The sequence below is a fragment of the Aythya fuligula genome, chromosome 9, assembly GCF_009819795.1.
Source record: "Aythya fuligula isolate bAytFul2 chromosome 9, bAytFul2.pri, whole genome shotgun sequence".
NCBI lineage: Eukaryota > Metazoa > Chordata > Aves > Anseriformes > Anatidae > Aythya > Aythya fuligula.
The window spans coordinates 25,718,751-25,727,408 of NC_045567.1; positions in this window are offsets into that span (position 1 = coordinate 25,718,751).

The following is an 8,658-nucleotide window of genomic DNA, read 5'->3' on the forward strand; positions in this document are numbered from 1 at the left end:
GCAGCACGGGCTGCGGTGCAGCTCTCCCACGAGTCTCCCTCTTGGAGAGCAAGAGAAACCCCATCCTCCCTGCAGCACCCGGAGCACTCGAGCTGCCACGCGAGGCCGGGCTGTGAGGGGCAGGAAGCAGCTTTGCACCGCGTGTGGAGGCCTCCGTGAGTGCTGCGGCCCGACCACAGCTGCCTTACAGATATTTTCTCCTCGCTTACACGGAAGAGCTGACATCCAGCACAGCCAGCCTGGTCAGGATGGCAGCACCACGGGGTTTCTGAACCTGATTAATGAGGGTCAGTTTCAGAGACAAACACGGTGTTTAACTGGCGAGGCAAACAGGCATTATTTGGTGTGTCTGGGGAGCCTTTCTGCATCCCTGCTCACATCACCCTCAGCACCTCCAGGACCTGCAGCGTTCGTCTGCTGCGCCTACCCCTCCTGACAATGCATTATTAATGCCAGAAACTGCTTTGTGCTACGCGCCTGAAATCAGTCTGACCTGTGATTACAGCTGGTGGAAAAACAGCCACCTCGCTGCAGGAGAGGCAACTCCCTCCTGCAAGGTGAAGCCACGGGGCGAGCCGAGCAGCGAGGTGAAGCAGCCCGGCAGGACGGAGGGCCTTTGTCCTCTGCTGCTCTTTGATCTCCCTGCAATCCAGGTGAAGGAATTTGCTTACATCCATATGGGGCTTTTTATTACTTATTTTATAGCAGATCTTTTCTGTTACTTAAACAACAACCAAAGGCTGTGCTCTCCGCATGGCTGGCAACCACACTTGCAGGTGCCCATCCTGGCAGTGATGTAAGAAATGCCGTTTGGGCTGTACACTTGTGGTTCCCGCAATCCAAAACCACATTTCTGAGTCAGTTCCCTCCCTGCCACGACCCCTTGGTTTTTGCTCTGCTGAGGGCTCGGCAGGGCCCCAGGCTGGGAGCTGCAGGCGCTGGGTGGGAGGCACCAGGAGCACGGAGCTGAGCTGTGCATGAACGGTGACCCCTGAGGTTTCACGGGCAGACAAAGCTAGTTTTACTCTAGAAAAAATCCAAGCTGGTTCTCAGAGGCTGAGAAAAGGAGTCCATAAAAGTTCCTGTTTTATTTGAACTTTTGGCCATTCATAGCAGAGCCTTTGTTTATGTTTAATAACCTTTTTATTTATAAATGTTCTTTCCCCCACAGTTTGCCGCTCTGGAGAAACAGATGCTCTGCACAAATAGCTTTGCAAACAGTGCCATATCTGCTCGGCTAAGTTATCTCCCTGACCCCAGACACATGTCTGCTCAGTAATTGATGACTCTTTCTCCTCCTGGAATGCTGCTCAGATTCCTCCCGTGCGCTGAAGGCAGGAAAGCGGCCGGTGCTCTGAATTTTAATTGGAGCTGATAGATAAGGAAACCAGAGGGAGTGTGAGGGCGAGGTCCAGCAGGAAGCTCTCCTCTGTGCTGCTCCCTGGTGCTTTCCCTGCGGCCACCCAGGGGTGGACGGGGCCCTCGCGGCTCTGCTGCTCCTTGCTCAGGTGCAGCCAAGGTGGGGCTGCAGCCCTGCCCTCGCTGCCACTGCTCCCTTCAGCCCTGCCCTCGCTGCCACTGCTCCCTTCGGCCCTGCCCTCGCTGCCACTGCGCCCTTTGGCCCTGCCCTCGCTGCCACTGCTCCCTTCGGCCCTGCCCTCGCTGCCACTGCGCCCTTTGGCCCTGCCCTCGCTGCTGCTGTTCCCTGGGGACCTGCAGGATGGCGTGGGGAAAATCCCGGCAGCCTGCTGCAGGCCCGTGGCAGCCCCGCCTCAGAGACCTGTTACATCTGATGATTAAAATCAGAGCTGGTCAAAAACTCGGTATTTCTGTTCCATGGGAGATTGTGACATATTTTGAAAAGAGCTGTGAATTTCTAGCATTCGTATTTGCTATTCAGTACGTTGAGTCAAAATATTAATTTTTTCACATTGAATGGTGTTAAAACAAAAAATGCTAGAACATGGCAGCGTTTCAAGATGTTGACAACATTTCACTCCAAAATGTTCCTGTAAATAGGGAAGACTAGACAAAGTATGCCATATTACTCCATAAAAGTAACCTATGATCATCAGCAAAGCTAACAGGAAATAAAAGCCCTCCCAACCACCACTTCGTTCTTCACTGTAAGTCTTTGGAATTTTCCTTATTTAACCCTCTTTTTAAAGGACTGAAAATTTTCACAACTTTTTCTTTTTTTTTTTTTTTTAAAAAAAAAAGTTATAGTTTTGCAGAGTGATCCACAAGGATTTTTCCTCTCAAATGGTGTTTTCTCCCAGGCTAGCTGTGGTCCCTGAAAAGAGATGGCAGGCTTGGGATTCAGCCTAGCTGGAAAAAGAAACAAACACATAATCAGAGCTGCTCCTTCCCAGGCCAGGTTTAATACAGCTGCCCCAGGCGGTTTGGCCGTTCCCGTGTCGATGTCCTTCAAGCAGCTAGGAGAGCACCAGCCTCTTGGGAGGCGCGAGTAGGGGGGTCTCTTCTTCCCTGACAAATGCATCACATATTTTTATTTTTATTTTGTATTTTATCACAGCGATTCTGCATGGATTTAACATCCAACATGCTACAGGAGTGGAGCTCTGACTGAGATCTGGCGTTTGCTGTGCAGTTCTGCACAACGCTGCAGAGCAAACCACGTTCTCGCTGCTGCTGCAGGACGGCAGCTACGGCGCCCCTGCCCCCAGGTCCGGAGGGTGCTGAGCGGAGCTGGGGACCCGGCCGTCACCTCGGGGGGGCTGCCCCGTGCTCAGCCTGGGGCTGCTCGTGCCGTGCGGTACCTTCCCGACACCCACAGCAAACAAACCTCGTGTGCCCTGCTCCCCGTGCCACCCCAGCTCTGCCCGGGCCCAGCACCCCACAGCCAGCCCGGCGGCAGGAGCTGCCCGTCCTCCTCCAGCGTGGGATGCCAACGGGCTAATTAAAACATAAACTCAGCTCCCGCAGCCTCTGTGACCTGGCACGCATCTGGCAAAGCAACAATTAATTAAAGCAAATCCCCACATGATTCGCAAACAATCTTTTTGTTTAATTACGGTGCATTGCCCCCCAGGCTGGTGTGTATAAAGGATTGTACGATACCGGGGCCGTTCCCCACCAGCCAAGGAACCTCGGGAGCCCACCGTAGCTGCCACAGATCCCTTCTAACCTTCAGACACATTCCCAGACCAAGCCTGCCAGGACAATCAAGCACCTGCACACAGTGGTGATGTCCACAGGGGCTCGGGTGCTGCAGGGCCCGTGGTGCCTGCAGGACCCTGCACGGCACCGCCACAGCCGAGCCGGCTCCATGCCCGCAGTGGGGCCACCCCCACGCTCCTCGGCTGCTGGTTATAGGTGGCCAACCAACACCAGCAGCTTCCCAATGAGAGGTGTTTGAGCAGCATGGGGGGCGCGGGGCCACCGGTGGGACATCCAGCATGGTTTTAATGATCATCTCCGCTCTTCTTCTGGAGAGAGGCATGACTGTAGCCACATTCCAGCCCTAATTAAACCCATCCTAAATATGCACTGCCAGCAAGTGACCTGTGAGACCCTGGGCATGCTCCTGGTATGTGCCGTTCTCGCAGAAACAATGTGATTCATCACAAAGTGAGACGCTGTCACGCGTGGAGGCTGCGCAGATGCCCCGTGCCCAGCGGTGAGATGGCTGGGCCCCGCCTCGGCGCTGGGAGCAGGAGCTTGGCTCAGCCCCATGGCCAGGCGCCCGCAGCGCCACGCTGACCGTGGTGCAGGGGGGACACGGCGCAGGGACACACGGCACAGAGGGCTCTCGGGGTCCTGCGGTCCCATGGGTGAGGGCAGCGGGTGTGGGGTGCGCTGAGCACAGGGCGCGAGATGTTCCTGCGTGCTGCGCGGAGACGTGCTTGGCAGGCGCTGCGCCTCGCAGAAATACATTACCAATTTGGCAAGGTACGCTGCTTTTCAGACATGAAGAGACACGAAATTGTTGACACATTTCTTCCTGTTCCCATTCAAAACCGAACTGCAAGTGGTGCTGCTAGAAAATCATGTGCCTTGTTTAACAGATTTCTTTCCAGAATGAGTACTCATCTCAGAAGGGTAAGGCATCAGGGACTGAAAATTAATAAATATTCTGTTTTGCTGGGAGGACTGTCACAGCATGCTTGAAACAAGGTGCCAAATTCTTCACTGATTCCTGCCCTATAGTGGCCTGAATTGATGCCACTTGAGAAGCAAGAGGCTTAAGTATCATCTCGATTTGTGCCATTATTAGTATCTAAGCTACGGGGGATGAACTTACGAATGAAAAACAAGCAAGCACGACCATCCATCCTCAGTGGATACCTTCAAACTGCAGCACCGCACATCATTGTCAGGGGCTGGAAAAAAAAGAGGAGAAAAGAGAGAGTGGGTGGGGGACGTGGTGGTGGGCAGGGAGCGGGGTCTGTGGGCAGGGGGCACGGGCAGTGATAGGGGTGGGAGCTGGTGCCAGGAGCAGGGCACCCAGAGGGGCAGCTCAGGAAGCTGCTGAAACGGGGCGGAACGCAAAGTGCCAGAAAATAAATCGGGAACTGGCCAGGCCTGCATCCTAGCGCTGAATATGAAATTATGCATAAGAGGCATGTGAAAAGCAGGGTGAGGATCTGTCCTTTGCTGACGTTCGCTGCTGCCCATGGGACATGGCCCGCGTGTTGGGGCATCTCCAGGCACGGCACCAGCCCCATCCTGCCCCGGCCTGCCGGGGGAAGAGGCAGCGCTGGCCCCGCGGCAGCGCCCTGCTGCCCCCACCGAGCTCACCCTGAGCCCTGGGGGCTGGCGAGGGCCACGAGGCCGCCCCAGCTGCCGAAGGGCTGTGGGGAGCGGGGCTCCTGCCGGTCTGTCAGGGGCAAGCCGTTGGCTGCCGGTCACCAAGTGGTGCCCGCATCTGTAGGGCAGGGAGATGTGTGCGTGTGCGGACTGGCAGCTGGGTTAGGTTTGGCTGCCCTGAAAGCAGAGCAAAGACTGAATTCCTGTGAAGGAAAACAGGTTGGGAAATAGGAGATTGCCCAATATACCAACCGGTGAGTCACCGGGCTCGCCAGCAGCAAGGGTTTTGTTCGACTGCTGCATGCAAGGGGGGCCGTTTGCTGCCTGGGTGGTGACCGGGACAAAGCCGAGCCCTGGCTTTGCCAGCAGGTGCAGGCACAACGAGCCACTCACACGCTGGGTCCCTCGCACACCGGGCCCCTCGCACACCATGACCCTTGCACACCAGGCCCCTCGCTGGCCGAGCTGCGCTGCTGGCCCCGCAAAGTGGCCCTGGGATGCAGTGGCAGGCGGGGTGACAGCGAGGGAGGTGAGCGGGTGCATGGGTGCTGTGTTTGCCCGGGCTGCTCCAGCACTTACACTCACCAACCAGAGACTCACGGCGGCCACTTCGTTAATGTCATTAAGCGTTTATTGCCGCGTGTCGGCACTCAGAAGGCTCCCTCACCCACCTGGCCATGTTTGCCAACAGCCAGTCCTTTCACCTACCCGAGGCCCCTCCAAAGGAAAACAGCCCGGGTCAGTCTGAGCCTGCTGGGCGTTAAAGTTCAGCGCCGAGGTGGCTCTGAGCACAAGGGCGCGGAGCCTGCACGGGCTGCAGCGCCCCGGGCAGCTGCGAGGCAGCACCCGCACAGAGTCTGGGTGTGCTGAAGGTGCTCGGCAGCCAGCACCCGGCACAGCCCCTCGGCAGCCCCGCGGGAGGTGCCTGGCACAGGATCTCGGAGGGAAGGGCCGGCAGGTCGGCAGGAGGCTGCTCTGCCCCGTGGCTTCCCCGCTGCACGCCGGCGGTGCCAACCCCCGGGGAAACGAGCAGCGGCTTGGCACGGAGGGCCTGTGCCCCAGTTTCTCCCCATGATAAACAAAGCGGCACTTCTTGCACCCACTCTGCAAATAATTTTTTTTTTTTCTTTTTTTTTGTTTCTGACTGCCAAGGCATTTGGCAGCTGAGAGCCATTTCCTGGAGCCTGCCGGTGCCCGGTGGCTGGTGGCAGGGGCTGTTGGGCGTGGAAGAGGGGCAGAAGCCGGCAAAGGACAGCAAGGGGAGCGTGCATGGGAGCTGCTGCAGCACACGGGGCATGGACGGACCTGCAGCCAAACCGGGGTGCTCAGTGCTAGCCAGGGAAAGAGACAGGGAAAGAAAGGAAGGCTCCAGAAAATAAAAACAATAATAATAATAAAGGCAGGAAGGAGTGGTTTGCATTTACAGCTCAAAATGCTTCATGCTTCTTCTCTGGAAAAAAGGCCAATAAAGTGTGGGAGGCCAGAGAAGAGAGGGAGAAGGTGGAAAGGCAGAGGGGAGCAGGGGAAGGGGAGGCCAGAAAGGTGATGGGTAACGAAGGGGAGGAGGAGGCTGAGTGGGAGGGGGAGGCCAAAAGAAGGGAAGACTGAGAAAAGGGAAGGATGAAAAAAAAAAATAGCCAGGCCAAAAAAGACTGGGAGGTTGAAAAAGAGCAGGATACTGGAAAAAAGTGGGGGATGAAGAAACCAGCTGGAGGCCGAAAGAAGAAGTGGAGGCCAAGAGGCAGTGCTGAGGAGCAGGATGGGGGAGGCAGTGCCCGGAGGTCTCTCAGCATCACCACCAGCGCTGGGGCCAGCCCAGAGGCAGGGTGCTGCGGGCTGTGGGCTGCGGGTGCTCAGGAGGCTGCTGGGTGCCTGCAGATAAGCAGACGGGGGCCTTCCGCCGGCTGGAGCGCAGGAAGCTGCACCGGGGAGGGAGGGGATGGCCGAGCCCTGCCGGCCCCGTGAGCAACCTTGTGGGTGAGGACGGGGCCGGGCACAGCACAGGCATAACCCCTGTGCTGGGGAGGGGGCGCAGAGGTGCCCAGAGCCCCCCAGCTCCTTGCAGCACCATGTGCTGTGCCACATCGCTCCTTCTGCTCCGGCCCCTGCCAGGGAAGCCGTGCCCCGTTCCTGGGTTACTTCAGATAAATGATGAAGCTGCTTGATCTGCAAGTCCCCCGCTCAGTTATTTAACTCGAGGACAGAGCTGTGGGTTCAATTACAGGCTGTTCAGTCTGGGGCTGTATTAGATTTCCTGTGTTCAGAAATCCTGGGCAGTGCATGCCCTTAGCGAGAGTATGATAGGTAAAGGACAACAAACATTTTCTCAATCGGTTTTGGCAAATTCCCTAATGTATGCACTTACTCTCGCCTATCTACTTTAGTGATAAATTCCTAATTCTGGCCTTTCTCCAAGCAGTTTAAGCTGGCATGTTGAAGTCAAGCTCCAGAATTTTCTTTATAAATAGTAAAGACCAGGGCAGTTCTCTACACCACGCACTGAGTGTGAGCTGCGTCTCCAGGAGGTTTTCCATGCGTCGGCTGAGTGGGAATGCTGAGGAGCCTCCCGGTGGCAGCACGCCTCCCAGTTCCAGCAGGGAAAATGAGAACAGGGTAATGCCTTACGTTACAGACTATGTGGATAATATGCACTGAAAAAGCAAAACAAAAACAAAACAAAAACAAAACAACAACAAAACAACAACACAGCAGTGGGATGGCGGCAGGACAGCAGGATGGTGGCAGGACGGTGGCAGCCCCTGCAGAGCCCCTGGTGCCCGGGCAGGGCAGGCACGGCTCCAGGAGCACCAGCATCACCAGGTGCATTGCATCCCCATACGAACTCCTCACCTTGCAGCCTCAGTGAGGTCTTCCAGCCACTGGAGAGGGCTGCTCGTTAAGGAATATGTGTAAATATTTCTGTTGTCACTTGCATCTAGACATTTTGTCAGCAAAGTGAGAGTGTCAGGACAGAGAGCATCACTGCTGCCGCTGCAGTGTCCCGGTGCGCTGCCCACCTCCAGCTGGTTCCTCTCCATCTGCACACCCACCGGAGAGCCTGCAGTTGGCTCAGGCCCCGCCGCTCGTTAATGACTGACTCATCAGCAGCACCGCCTGACTCACCAGCCCATGGCACTCAGCTGCCGGGTCCCTGCACTCGCGGTGCCGCCCCGAGGTGCTGCTGCCCCTCCATGCACTGCTGGGGCAGGGGCACCCCGCAGCCTCAAAGGCCCCCCGGCAGCTATCGCAGCCCAGCAGGACACGCTCTGCCTGCACAGAGCTCCCCCGGGCTGTGTGCTGCCCAGTCCTGGTGCTGCACGTCCCCGGGAGGGGGTCACCTTCCCCACGCAGCTGCTTCTCTGCCCATGGGCAATCTGTGGGTTCGTGGGAAGCACGGCTGCCAAAGGAGCCTCTGGCACAAGCAGGATTTGGGGTGGAAGCGCCGCAGGACAGCACTGCCAAAGAGCCAAGTGCTGCCAGCCCCGGCACGTGGCTGCCTGCGGGGCACGGGCACCCGGCGAGGGCTGCCCAAGTGCCGCGGTTTGGCAGCTCCTGCCTCTGCTCCCCAAACAGCGCCGCTCAGGAGTCCTCCCCCGGGTGCAGGCTGCCCAGTGGCCCCAGGCACCTCTGGCACCACTGGGCTGGCACCTGCATGAGCTTCGTCACCACACGAGTTTTGTGCTACCATTGCACCCATGTGCAGCGCCTACCACCCGCTGCTCCAGCACATTTGTGCTTTGTCCTTTGCTCATTGTCCGGTCTTGAGACCAAACCCAAACAGGCAGCTTCTGATTTGGCCCTATAAAATGTCATTAAGCCACAGCCTGCAGGGAAAGCACAGAGCTCTTGAAACAGGCCGCTCCAAGCTGCAACCAAAAGGTGATTAGC